Source organism: Poecilia formosa, unplaced genomic scaffold (genome assembly GCF_000485575.1).
Source record: "Poecilia formosa unplaced genomic scaffold, Poecilia_formosa-5.1.2 Scaffold60, whole genome shotgun sequence".
Classification (NCBI taxonomy): domain Eukaryota; kingdom Metazoa; phylum Chordata; class Actinopteri; order Cyprinodontiformes; family Poeciliidae; genus Poecilia; species Poecilia formosa.
The window spans coordinates 2,202,818-2,217,563 of NW_006799999.1; the positions used below are offsets into that span (position 1 = coordinate 2,202,818).

Consider the following 14,746-nt stretch of genomic DNA (forward strand, 5'->3'; position numbering starts at 1 on the left):
CTTATTGGTGTAAAAACAAATTCAAACAACATCTTTTGGGTTTTTCTCTTACTGTCACAAAGCTGTTAAAATCTAATCTAATAAATAAAGCTAACATATTCCCTTCAAATACTCACTTATATCACTTTGGTCAGAAGTACTTATTTTATGAGTGACACCCTTTGACAACTAGGGTGTTTTGGTTTTATTTAGTATGGAAGTGGTGACAGGAAAACACATTTTGTTTTAGTATAATACACCTTCCTCTTCAGCGTCCTTCCAAAGTGCTCTTCACACTGACCTGTCAGTTTCCAACAACAGAACTTTCACCCTGACTCGTATTATACTTATATAATTCCCCATTCAACACCCAGGATCCTTTGGGAATTAAAATGAGGGGCCTGGGGGATTAGAAGGCAGTGATTAGTGGCAAAACCCAACGGTTTAAACGGCACATGCCCCAGTGAGACCATTGACACCACCCCGTAGCCCATTCCTTTGTTTGTTTGAATCACACTCCAGCAGTACCATACCACCCATTCACAGTTCTCGTTCATTAGCTTCCTCAATAGCTAGGCAGCTTTAACTGCTTCTTCGCCCAGCTGCCTGTCTTAACTGCCCACACAAGGGCTATTGAAAAGCTCAAAATCAAAAGTGTTGACCATTCACAAAATAAAGCCTTTTGTAACTCATTACTCAAGGAAAACTTTTATATATCTTTATATAACATTGAAGTGATACCCAGTCATTTTCTAACAAAAAACTATACAAGTCTGATGTTACTTAATTTCATTGCTATGTTTAGCAAAAAAAAAAAAAACTACATTTTTAAATGAATACAAAAATCTGATTGGTCAGAACACTGACGTGGCACGACACCATTGGTGGGAAGCTTGACTTTCACATCCCTTTCAAATGATGCAAGTGCCAGATGCCAGGGGTCACCGGGGTCCACTTCCAGCAGATGACTGTCACGGAAATCTTCACATCTATTCAAATGTGTGAGGCCCCGAAATTCCAGATCAGCAGCGACAGGATGTGATGTCGTTTTCTGGTAAGCTGATACACACAATGTAGGAGAACAACAGCGACAATATGGACAACACGTGCTCCATTGTTGCGGTGGAAACTGAGACATACGGCCTTTTCCCCCTGGGGCTTCCTTCCACCTCATATCTGTCTTTGTTGTCGTTGGTTGTAGACAGCATGTGACTCCAATGCCATCATAAAAAAACGTGGGCCCCACTGTTAATGTTATGTTTTAAAATAATAAGTACTTACATGTGTGGTGGTTACTGATGCCATAGGAAAAAAAAAATCAAAATTTATTAAAAGCTTGTATTTCACTTTGTAAAATGAGGATGGATAAACTGAGTGAGTTGCAATTAACGGAAACAGAAAGGCAAACCTGAAAAATCCAATCAAAACTCCTATCTGCAAAATCCAACGGAAAGATGGAGAAACTAATAGTCCCACTGCCTTTGTACAGTAATTGTTGAATTCGATGTTACTCGGGATATCAGAGCCATTCTGGTTTTGGTGTATTTGTTCATTTACCATTGTCAAAATATTTTTGGCAGCAGTTTTTTTTGTTTCACCGTATTGACAAGAAAAATATAAGCAAATTGCTCATGGTCTAATGTTTTATTAGATTATGTATAGCCAACAAAATATCTCCAATATACCTTGGTACTTTGGAAAAAAATATTTTTTATAATCCAGGAAAAAAAAAACATTACTGCTCCTACAACTTGAACACATGATATGACATGCACACAAGCACGCTCTGTCCTGTGTATCTGGCAAAGGTTGAAATGTCAGCCAGTAAAGAGCTTTATTAAATGGAGCTTAACAAAATCTGCAGAGGAGGTGTTCAATAGTTTGTCTTACAGCCAACCAGAATAGCACTTACTTTGTCAGTTTTAAATAGGCTGCTGCTAAGATTCAGGGAGTTGCAGGCTAAAACTGGGTGTGCAGTGGAAGTGGCACTGTGCCACTACTTTGTTGTCAATATACATACAGTATATCTAAAAATGGAAATCTGATGAAAGGAAATTAAAAAAAATTATCCCGAAAGGTAAATAAAGTACTCAGTTGTGAAGAGACAAAATGTGCTAAAGGGACGGTATTTTTTTTATATTATATTACAGTCTGAAAAACTTTACCAACCTCTTGACATGTGATATATTCAAAGTCATATTTACTTTTTTCAAGTTCTGAACAGACACTTTTATTAAATATTGTAACAATATCAGATATTATCCTTACTCATTAATGGTGGAAAGCCATTAATGAGTAAGGATAGGTTACATCTGCGCAAAACTGAATTAGTTGTATGCAGGGCAATAAAACTAATTCGGCTGAATTATTTTCATCCTGGCATGAAAATATTAACATTCATGTTTTACATTTTTGAACCCATTCTTTTATTTATTACATTTAATTATTTATTACTAAGACTGATTTGTGTTACTGTAAAATTAATAGGAATAATTTTGATTTTTGGAAGCATAGAAAAAAGCTGTTCAGCAAAAAAAAAAAAAAAATATTGCCAATAACAATAATGTCTTCTGTATTTATCAGCTGCATGCATATACTGATATTAGAAGAGAATGATATCTTGTACGGGTTTGTGTGCCGGGGCGGAAGCAGCGTGCTGAGCTGTGTTAACGAGCTGACTGTTCCTGCTGCCCTCTGTGTGCCAACGCCAACTGTTAAGAAAATTAAATTGATACATTTGTTATTGAGGAGCTTACCGTCTTGGAGGTACGCTACCTAACTGAGGGGTTATGTAATTGACACATCTATTTGTGGGTGTTGGAGGAAGTAGAGGGAATTATGCATGTTTATGAAAGGGTAAGAAGGGAAATTTAACAAGGGATCTCTTTTAGTGCTGGAAGGATTTCCGAATGGCTTGCTTCTGTTGTCAGGAATATTTGTTCAGGTTAATTCTGTTTTCTACACAACCAGTGGACCACTGCCAATTGCTTGTTTAGCTTCCACAAAGGTCCTTCGTATGGACCTTTAATGCTTTAAAATGCTCTTTAGCCATGTTGTTTTGTCAGCTTGTCTAAAAGTAGTCTTCAGTAATCTTTTTTTTTTTTTTTTTTTTTTAGAATAAACCAAAAACAACAGTTTATATTCGAACCTTACAATAAGGAATCTTTTTTTTTTTCATTTACTTTCTGCTTGAGATGAATAAAATAATTTTGAATTTAGTTGAATTTTTTAATCTGAAGTTCTTTACTCATGAAAAATTGAGCAACCGTTGGTTGCTCACCAAGAATGGTGAGCATGTAACTTTAGCATGCCCACCAAAAACTAAGACTAAAACGTACTCTTATTTTTTAGTCTTTGACTAAAAATTATATCCAGTCAGTAAACACTGTAGCTTCCTGAGACAAGTGTCTGTGCAATTTCATCAACTCATGCGTAGCATAGTAAGCACGGATTATTGTCGTGCTAGCAGTGTTACTATAAAGGATTTGGTGCACTGTCACTGAGTAGGCATGGGGATGCAGTGGCCAGTACCCCTTTAAAGTAGCTAAAGATTGAACAGGAAAACATAAGTGTGGGACAGTAAACAGAGTGGACATATTGCAACTGTTATCACACAACAAAAAATACACCATCACAACCTTTTTACTGAAGTTTTGTGCTTATTTACAACAATCAGCAAACTTTTAATTAATGTGGGAAGGTGAGCCCACAGATGATGATAAACTGTTGGATGAATTCCCTGGGACAGAAGACAGATTTTTAGTTTTACTTGCACAAAAATAATGGCATATTAATCTTGTCCATAGAGGAACTATCTATGCTAAACAAATATTTTTTTATTTGTTTGGCATAGATCCATGATTTATTGCAAACTCAGTAAATCATGGATATACATTAAAAACCTCTTGGTGCTGACACATAACCAACCCAATATTTTAATTATCTTCATTTGAGGCAACTAACACTAGACCACACCAGTAATAAAATTTGCATCATACCAAGTAGTAGATTTTGTACATATCTACTACTTGGACAACATTTGTACATATTTTTTACCCACTGTTAATTTAATGGCTAGGTGTCTGGTTTCTGTATCCATACTGCATGTACTATGCCTTTGTGAAAAAAAAAAAAAAAAAAAAAAAAACATTTCTGAAGTGCTATTACATTCTCATAAGTGAAAAGAAATTTATGTCCCCCACTTGTACGCTATTTCATAGGTTGTCACACACATTAAGCTCTTTTAAATGGTTATTTGTTTTCAGTTTATTTTCATATGCTTTTATTTCTATCAGTATAACCCTAAACTCCCACTATGTCCTCCACAATTCGTTTTTTTTTTCCAAGATAATATTACTTTTCTCATCCCTAAATGCAGAAGCAATAATGAGCAGAGGCATCAATCCTACTTTCTGACGTTTTACGCTTGAAGAAGAATTTTCATGTCAGGCAATAACTGCTAGTGAGCCTCAGTGGCACAAGCTCTGGGCTTGCGCCTACACCAAAGCCTAATGGGATAAATCAGCTCTTGCATAACTAGGGGCAATCACTCACTCCGTCTCCCCCATGACAGAACTCAGTTATGGCTTCTGGATAATATCATTTCTGTTATCTTAAGATATCAAATTTCTGTCTTTATTGGCAAAGACCTTAGCAAATGGAAGGTAGTTTGCTTGCCTTGGTAAGACAGGATGAAAAATGAAAGCATATTTATCCATCTCAAAAGCCCCATTTCGGGTAGAGAGCTCAGGACTGAGGTGACATGTTCAAGGAATCAGCAATATCTCACACACTTCAGTGGTGCTGATGTTTTATTAAGGCAGAATAGTAAAGTCTCTACCAAACGCACAACTTTTGCACCACTAGTTTCTAATTGATGAATATCATATTGTGATCTTATCATCGTGAAATATTCAAAATGTATATAAACTTCTTTTTTTTTTAATTTGTTGCTTTTTTTTTAAATTGAGGTATTATGCTCATGTAATAAGTAGATGGCTTACTGTCATTACTAATTTGTCTTCCTCAGTTATTTGAAGTAGACCAGGGACCCTCAAGTCCAGGCCTTGAGGTCTGGTGTCCTGCAACTCTTTGATGAGTCTCTGCTTCAACACACCTGAGTCCAATAATTAGGTCATTAGCAGGATTTGGAGAACTTGACTGCACAGTGAGCTGGTGATTAAGGCATTTGATCCAGGTGTATTGGACCAGGGACACATCTAAAAGTTGCAGGACGCCTGCCCTCGAGGCCTGGCTTTGAAGACACCTGGGGTAGAGTATTGCTCTGCCAGCACTGCAGATATAACTTCTTCGGCATAAAGCTCTGTGCTCTAAGCATGTTTATACATCAGTGCAAAAACAACTTCCCACTAACACAATAATTGCTGTAAATATTTGGTTCCACAGAGATTGATGAGGGAGACGAAACACTGCGTGACGTTTAGCAAAAACGAATCTGAAAGTTTGTCAGTAAAGTTAAGGAAAGAGCTCCATGGTAGGTTATCCATGTGTGAAAAGGATGCATTCTACTTTTTTTTCCCACCATTCTTTCACAGTTTGAGCTTGATGAATCCTGGCAGTGTCATCCTCAGGACATATTACCACGGCAATTATGGGGAAAACCATGAAGACATTAGATTTAGTTAAAGATTCTACTGATGCCAGATCTGAAAATGTACTGAGCTCTATTGACCCTTGAAAACACTCTGTGTGGTGGCAGGACATGCACAGTGCCTGTTCAGATCTGGTATCAGCATGTGCCCTAGCTGATAAGGAACTAAGGAGACAAGCCCAAAAACCACCATGCACACCTGACATTACAATTCAATTTGTGTCGTCGTATCATAGCTGCACTCTTTGAAAACTAATAGACTTGAAGCCTCATCAAAGAGCAAGTTGTCAGTATAAGTATCCAAAAGGATTTTAGCAGGCTTAATGACACCAGGTCAACATTATTTCCTCTTATATGAAATGGCTTTGCTTTTCCCTTAGCTATTTCAAAAAAGATATGAACAATGGACTAGCGCTATGTCTAATGAAATGATCCAAACTAATTGAAAAACGTGTTTCTCCTCCTCACCTGTGGTGGCGCTGCACAAAGAACTAGACAAAGAATCGACACAAAACTTCTGAAGAAGACCAGTGCAACTTCCTTCCTCGCAAAATGTAAACAAAAATCGAGTAGAGTGGGACTTCTTCATTGACATTACTGATTTGGACATCATCTCTTAGCCACTGCAGCTAGTGACACAGTGCTCTGTCTGGCATTTCTTCCACTGAGTTTGTTTTCTCTAGTTCAGTTTTAACTGGTGAAACTGAACACATAACAACATAAAATATCATTGTGTTGTGTAAATTCTCTGCTCTGTTTTAGAATTATAGTCTGCCTGTAGTTTGGCAATGACAGGGAAGAGAGTGAGCCCAGTTGTTCAGTCCGTCACGGCCGTGCTTTTAAATATTGCATTAGCATTAAGAGTTACCTTGTTCAGCTTCTCTTTTTGCAGTGGAGAATGGTTGTTTACACCACAGGCAATTTCCGAAAAGCTTCGTCACCTCATACTGGCACGTTACATAAGTCACGGGAAAATGTTTGTGTTGAAATTTAAAATTTTTCCCAGTCGCAGTCTACCTCCAGGGAGCAATTCTTCATTATAGCCAAGAGTCCAGACCCTCTGTGTGAACAAAAGCATAGAACAAGGAATTGTTTTTTAGAAAGCTAGGTAGCTTAAACAATTTACCTAAATTGTACTGTGACTGTATACAAGCATTCACCGCTAGCGGTGACTCAAACATCACAAAACACATTTCTTACATTTGCGACATTCATGGGACAATAATATATAAATAAATGGATCCATGGAAGAAAACATGCATCTTTAACATTGGAGCTGTGTCCAATCTTCATCTAGAATCGCCTAACATATTTAATTGCCATTATAGATACAAGATAAACTAAAACCCAGCTCTTCCATCTGATCACTTAGATGTATGTTGTTACCAAACAATCAGAATGAGTTTAACAGTAACTGTTTTGCATTTAATTGATGTTTCACCCTGCCAGTGTTTCTCCTAAATATTTACATAGCAGCTGATTCATTGAAAAAAAAGAAAAAAAAATCAAGACTATGGCTCTCTCTGTATATATTATTCAAGGGATAGAGAGAAAATGAGAGATTAAGAGCAAAAAGCAAAGCGCAAAGAAAAATAATGCATAGTAGAGGACAACTGTACAGCCAAACAATAAGAGCTAAATGATAAACATATTTTCAGTTACAAGGAAAAGCAGTAGACTCTGTTTGTCTCCGATACACCATGCCAGGACATGAACAGAGTATTCTCCTCTGAGACTAATTTGATAACCTACTATGGCTAATTACATGCCGACAAAAACACAGCTGGCAGAAATGTGTTGGGGAGATTAATGCTCTACAGTAGAACCAGGCATCTGCAGATAAAAATGGAATGACGTGTAAATTAGGCTGGTATTTGAAATAGTGATATCAAAATAAAAAAAAGAGTAATTTTACATGAATATTTAGGGGTGTTGATATTAACGCATTCAATTAATCTGAAAAATTTAACAAGTTAATATTACATAATGCAGATTAATCAAACAACCTATTGTGATCTAAAAAGCCTCTTTCTTAGAGAGAGAGGCTTTTAGCAACGTGTTATGGGCTTGACATCCTGGAAGTGATGAACAACTGTGAAAGGTAAAACTTCCGCGACACCAGACAGGAGCAAAAGTTTAACATTTTTCATCTCTCTTGTGTTGTTAGTCCACACGTACATATTTATGTGTACAAGTTAAAAATTTCACATGCACAAATTATGATGGTCACTTGGCTGGATGAGGACAAGCGATTGTCACCATATCAACAGTAGGAAATGAATGAAGAGGGATATTTCCAAATTAACTTTTAAAACAAAATTACTTCCTTTATGCCTCCCTGAATAAAATAACATGGAAAACTGAGAATCTTCAGACATGTTTGGTATGAGATAAACATGTGAACGTGCATACACTGACGGTTTGATATGGGTTATATGGGCAGTTACCCAGGGTGGCATCAGAAAGGGGTGGGGAATCCAAGAACAAGAAAATAAAATATAGGTTATCTGTCAATTGTCACTTGAAAAGAGTTTGCTACTACTTGCATGCATGCGTATAGGAGTAAGTTTCAGTTAGTTGCTCTTGAGTCCAGAGAGATTACATTACCTGCTTTCTGCTACAAAATAATTCAGACAATTGCTTGCATTTTACCTGGTTGGAGTGTGGCAGAAGGTGTGCTTACCTACAGCACCATTCATGTAAGAACTGCAACTCTGCATATTTCAAGCTTATAAAGTTGGGCTTAGTGATTAATCGTGATTAATCACAGCACTACAGTGTGATTAATCTGATAAAAAAAAAAAAATCAATTGACGGCACTATGATCTTTATAACACGTGCACACCTATGTAATTTATTTTTTCTATGAATATCACATTTTAGTACAGCTGGAAGTGTTCAGCACATGTTAGATCTTGGATTAATCTGAAATTCTTGAATTAGCAATCTCACTGTTCAATAGATCTGCTTACAGATCTTACTGGGATTTTAGTGCTCGGCAAGGCTGGAGACCTGTTTGGAACATGACACACTTTGAAGTCTTCCCAGTTGTTATTTAGGCCTAAACACCTTTAACTCCTCCAGGGATAAATAAGTTCCTCAATCCTTCCCTCTCGTGCTGCCACAGAGGATAAATTATATACAGATCTAGTTCTACTTCCTCTCATCATAATAATATGCTTTGCATGGCTTTTCCACTTCATCTAGAGTCACGATAATCCCTGTGCTTCTGTGTAATTATCTCTCCTCTAGGCTGATCTCAGTGCTCCTCACCTGCTCAGCCTAGTCACATTACCTCCTCACTTTTATCTATGACTCTTAAAGCTGCTGCCAAGGGTCCTCTTAACTCACCCCACAACTTTTCCCTTCCCATCTCCTCCCGAACACATTCTCCATCTCTTTCACCTCATCATCCCCTCTGTTTCCCATACTAACCTTCTAGAGGATTGTGATTAGCAGCAGCAAAAGAAAGAAACGGATTTGTATTGCGAATATATCCCTCATTAGTCTCCTAACCATTTTAATAAGGGAAATGAAAAGAAAATAATAAAATATAATTTGCTAAATTGACAAGGAGTCACTGGCTACCTGGGGGAACAGAGGCTGCACTCGGTGTCATGCATAATATCTGAACTATTCTCGTGGCTGACGCTACTCAAAGACAAGATTAGCTATTTTGAATGTATTTATTTTCCATGTTTTATTCAGTTGTCTAGAGAGATGAAGTATGCAAATCTTTTTTTGTAAAAATTTGATTAAGGCTAAGTGTGTTTTTATAAGTAAAGACTCTTTCATCGTCAAATGGAGTGGTTTGGATCAAAGAGTTGTCATTATTTAAAACTAAACATAACAGATCAAGTTCAAACCTAAATTCAATTATGAATCGGTGGCAAGATTTAAAAATGATTTTACTAAGCTTTATCTGTTTCAGGAAGAACATTTGGCAAAAGATTTCATCTTGAGATCAGCAAAGCTGCTAATGACATTCCTCAATAGATTTCCAGTTGAAATTTTTTTTGTTAAGTGACAATGTGAGAAACTTTGACAGGGATTACAGATTTTTGACCACTCTACATATGAAGAGGTTCAAGAAGCAGAGTTCAGATATTTACCATTGCTGGGAGTCTACAAGGATAAGACACAGACAAGAGAGTTCAGCCCAATGATATGGAGAGAATTTGAATTACTTAGTCTTTAAATACTGTTTCATGCTGAAACAGGTGACTGGGTGACTGAAAGCACAGGGGGAATAAAGTTACCATTGATCAAATGAGAAGGGGAAGAAAACCTTTAAGAAAGAGATGAAGTTTGAACTTAGGACAGCTGTCAAGCAATTGTAATACAGAATGCTGATTAAAATCACAACTAATTGATAAACAGTGATAGTTTTTCTTTATATAAACCAAAGCGAAGTGCATCTGTCCTTGGACTGTAGTCTGATTTTTAAACAACTTCAGTAACAGTGGTAGCTATCAAATGTTTCATTAGAGGCTCTCCGGCAGACCCAGACTAACTTCACTAACTGAGTAAATAGAGAAAAGATTTCAATGACAAGAGACGGGAGGAATAACTATTTATTTTAAGACTTTTTTTTTGGAACATTTAAACATTTTGATCACAGTATTTACAGACCTCTAGTATTGCATCCTTTAAACTGCTGTTGACTCTGTGTGTTCCTCTGCACATGTTTATTCCATCCATGTGTAAGTTTCCTTCACAAGTTACACACCTATGTGGTTTGAAGGTCTCTCTGTAGGGACAGCACAAAGGGCAGAGGTGTTAATTATTCTACAGATCAGCGATGTCAGCACACCTCTCTCATTGCACCTAATTGTCCCTTTGGGGGTGCTCAAGTCCTCATTATGAGAGCACTTTGTAATCCAGTGTTGTTATTTTGCAGAGGCGTTTTAGAAGCAGCCAAGATCTGTTCATGTTCTTAAAAAGTTGAATAATAATTTACCTTGATTATTTATGTAGTTTGTAAAAATGTATGGTGACTTTTTTTTTTCTCTAAGATTTAAAAATGTAAACATAAGAAATAAAAGAAACACTCCACTCACAACACTTGGCTGCTTCACTACTGAAATCAATGGAGACTGGTTAAATTATTCTTGGCAAAACTTTCATGCAAAGCTGCAAAGAGGAATTGGATAATTGGATATGTTTCTCCACTTGCTTCTTCCAAACAAAGGGTGAGAGAAGGGTTTGGTGAGAAGGGGTGACAAGGGCCCTGAAACTGACAAGGTTGCAGTTTAAATCTCTGTCTGGATCATGGAGGCAAATCTCACCAAAACAAACAGGTAGCTCCATTTCTTAAAAGTGCTAAACTGCAGTCTGGCACGCTTTTACACACTTCTGTTAAAGTTTATTTCATCATGTGGTTCTTTTTCTACAAAAAGGTTCATATTATTTTCAGGAAACACTTCAGCCAGAAGGAAAATTGCATTTGGGTTATGAAGGATAGTAGCAGCAAGGTTTACTTGATCACAGAAAAAAGTGATATTTGTTTGTTTTTATTTGCTTGTTTGTTTGTTTATTTTTTTTCTGGGTACTCAGATGATGAAGATGTGGAAACAGCAGATTGAGACTGTTTTCCAGACAGCCAGTGTGTCCCAAATTTTCTATATTCCACTGCTCTTGTTTAAATCCCTGACAGCAACATCCATGTTATCAACCATTCCATATAAATTTGACATTTATAAAAACAAATTTTCTTCTCTCAAAATGCCATGTGTGCAGATTTGAATATTTGACAAAGAAATATGAAATGCAGTGGGAATGACAGATTGTATCAATCCAGATGTCAATTTTCATCCTGAAAATGTTCTATCAATATAAAAGGAAATGGTTATACAAAAATTGGCTGACAGAAACAAGATTTTGTTGTTGCAATTTGTCAACAGCTGAACACTCTATCAATCGACTTGTCAAAAGTAATTATTTTGGTGCCATCATTTTCTACTTTCTAACAAAGTGTTCACATTCTAAATTAGTGACAAGACATGTTTTTCCTGTTTCAGCAACACTGGATTATGCAGCATTTTTGCACTGATGCATATCTACAGTTCCAAAGACATCCTTCTCAAGCCACGCATTTGACAGTATTGTTTATTAAAATGTATGATTGCTTGGGTTGTCCTGCATTGGAATGACTCTCATTGCTCATCCAGATAGTAAACATCAAGCTAATGTGAAAAAGAAAGTGTCAGTAGCCACTTGTCTAGGAGAGGAAAACAGACTGCTCCACATCCATCTTAAATAAAGCCTGTTGATGAATACTCAAGGTTACTTGTCCTCTGAGGTCAATGGACGGAAACATATTTGAGCTGTAGGAAGAATAAAAACTTAACTTGGAACATACTCACCTTGGTTCAATGCAGTAATTAATTATTTACTAGTACAACAGAAACAATTTTGTTAAATGTTCCAAGACCTTGGACCTAAGAACACATTTTGAAGTAGCTATACTGTATGAATGAACACAGGCAATGGTTTAGGTTAATGCAGCAAAGCAACATAGTATTTTGATTACTGATGAGGGTCATGGCTGAAATCAGTAGCTCTTTCTTCTTAGGACCATGTATTTTAGTTTTTAAGAGAAGTTAGAATAGGACCTAAGAACACAATTTTGTTACTGGTTTTGGGCAAAAAATTGGACAAAAATCTGACAGCAATACAGAAATAGCTGAATATGTTATGATTCATGGCTGTTTGTATTTCGGTTGGATTCAGATCATATTAGTGTCATTAGTGTCTCTCCATGTTAGTACCTTTTTGTATTAAATTTCTTTGTTCTTTGTTCTGTGCATTTTGGTTTAATCTGTAATGTTGATAACAAACTCTTAGGTTTTGGTTAGTTAGATCCTTTGTGTTTCATCTTTCCCTCAGTTTGATTCTCCTCCAGCTGCTCTACTTTCTGCTGATTGTACTCACCTTGGTTCAAATTACTCATCACGTCCCCACAGCATTTAAGTTCCTTGGTTTATTCTCTCTCCCGTGCCTCTATGCTAACTGAGGAGTCAACAGTAGTGGCAATGCAGAATGGTAACTTTTTTTGTTGTTGTTAGATGCAATTAGCATAAAATAGAACAGAAAAATCCTTTATTGTCCCATAATGGGGACATTTCTGTGCACTGTGTTTATCTGAGAAATTAATTTCCAGTAGTAGTTCCAGGACTGGATTTCAAATTTACCTTGCAATTTTTTCCAGTGGCTGCTCATGTAAACAAGTAGCAAGCGGTCTCTTGGAGCAGATGATATTTACAGTGTACTGCAAACTCTGTGATTACTTTTAGCTAGTCTAACTGAGCCAAGAATTGATACTGTTCTTTTTTTATAAAGAGGCATGAACTAAGTAATTATAAACAAATTTAAGAGATAGAATAGCCATCACTTAGGACCATTAAAAGAACATAATAATAATTAAAAAGCTCCTTGTTGTCATTTTGTGCTCTTTAACTATCCTGTGATTTGAGGCACATCTATGAGCTTAAACCTATGAGGCTAAAAATAAGGAAATTCATTTAGTATTTCCTTATTTTCTTATTTATCACATTCTGTTTTCCCCTCAAAACTTGGAGAAAAGGGGAAGAGAATAAATGCAAATGAGGAGAACCACGTCATCAGGCTACAACTTCCCCAATTGGTTGGTTAGCGTCACACCGTACTTTGCTTCAAGAAAGATGGCGACCTACTGATGGGTTATCAATAAGCTGAAGCTCATTAACGTCATTAGAAAATAGTGTTATGACTTCTGACTTTATTTTTCGTGCTGCCGCTCAGACAGAACGTGTTTCAGTTGGTGGCTCCAAGTGTTGAGGGGAAAATAGAAAGTGATAAATAAGGAAATACTAAATGAATAAGGGAAAATGGGAAAATTAAAAAGATGTTCAAACTAATGCTAAGTGAAAAATAGATAACAGAAAAAATGGGTAAATACTGAAGGGATACATGAAAAATTGATTGAAACTGGAAAATAGAAAATTGGGTTAATGAAAAGGAAAACTGAAAAATGGTTAAATTAAAAAAATAGATTAATGAAAAATAGGTAAATAGATAAGGGATAAATGAAAAATGGACAAATGAAAAATAGATAAATGAAAAATTGATAAAAGAAAAGGGGAAATTGAAAAACAGATAATATGGAAAAAAATAAATGAAAATTGGGTAACTGGATAAGGGGATAAATGCAAAACAAATGAAAATGGGAAATGGAAAAATTGATGTTATGAAAAATAAATAAATTAAAAAATTGGGTTCATGAAAAAGGGAAATTGAAAAGTGGTTAAATGAAAAATAGATTAATGAAAAAATGGGTGAATGGATAAAGTGATAAATGAAAAATGGGTAAACAAAAAGGAAAAATTAAAATTGGACAAATGAAAATGGGAACTTAAAATGATTAAATTAATCTTGGAATGTATAAATGAACAAATATAAATGGGAATAAAAATGACAATTACTTATTTAACTCATTTTTTATTTATTTCACTCTTTTTTTTTATTTGATTCATTTTACTCATTTTTTTTACTTATTTCACCCATTTATTTATTTATTTAATTTTGGCTGAAATGGCTCTCCATACTCCATAACCATCTGCATGTATTTAGGAAAAATATTAGGGGTCAGTGCAGTTGTCTCAGCTTGGGGTCTCCTTAAGCCACATTCCCTTTGAAATAAAATACTAATTAAGGTGGTGAAAATTGCCCACTGAGTATCATTTTATCCCACTGTTACTGTAGATTGTCCTCACTGTGGTGGGCCTTTATGCAGAGACTAAAAGGAGAAGACAAAAAAAAAATAAAAATAGAAAGGGTTAGCAAATGATGTACTAAACTCTACCACATCACTTTTGGCTATAAAATCTGTAATGCAAACATTGTAGATGGCACATTGAGCTTTATGTCTTGAGATGTGTAGAATCCTTTAGTATAAATGCACTAAAAAAAATCATAGTTTGAACATAATGCTAAGTGACAACTATGCCAGAAAAAAAATCACTTTTATAATATTAGATTCAGTCTTTACTTTAAGAGAAAAAAACTTTCCTTTCAAGTATTCTTGATTTTAACTTCTCTAAGTTAAACTATTAAAGTAAAACAACATATAAATCAATAACTACTTATATTGTTGTTAGAAAAAAAGGTAAATGGATT

The 14,746-nt window shown here is 35.8% G+C and overlaps 1 long non-coding RNA gene across 1 annotated transcript in view; it reads left to right on the forward strand.

Moving 5' to 3' along the window:
- The first annotated feature begins 911 nt into the window (after window positions 1–911).
- Window positions 912–14,746, forward strand: part of LOC107836453 (uncharacterized) — a 64,405-nt gene continuing 50,570 nt past the window's right edge. Inside the window, exon 1 of the long non-coding RNA XR_001662355.1 lies at window positions 912–1,033. This is a non-coding gene — a long non-coding RNA (uncharacterized LOC107836453). The remainder of the gene's footprint in view (window positions 1,034–14,746) is intronic.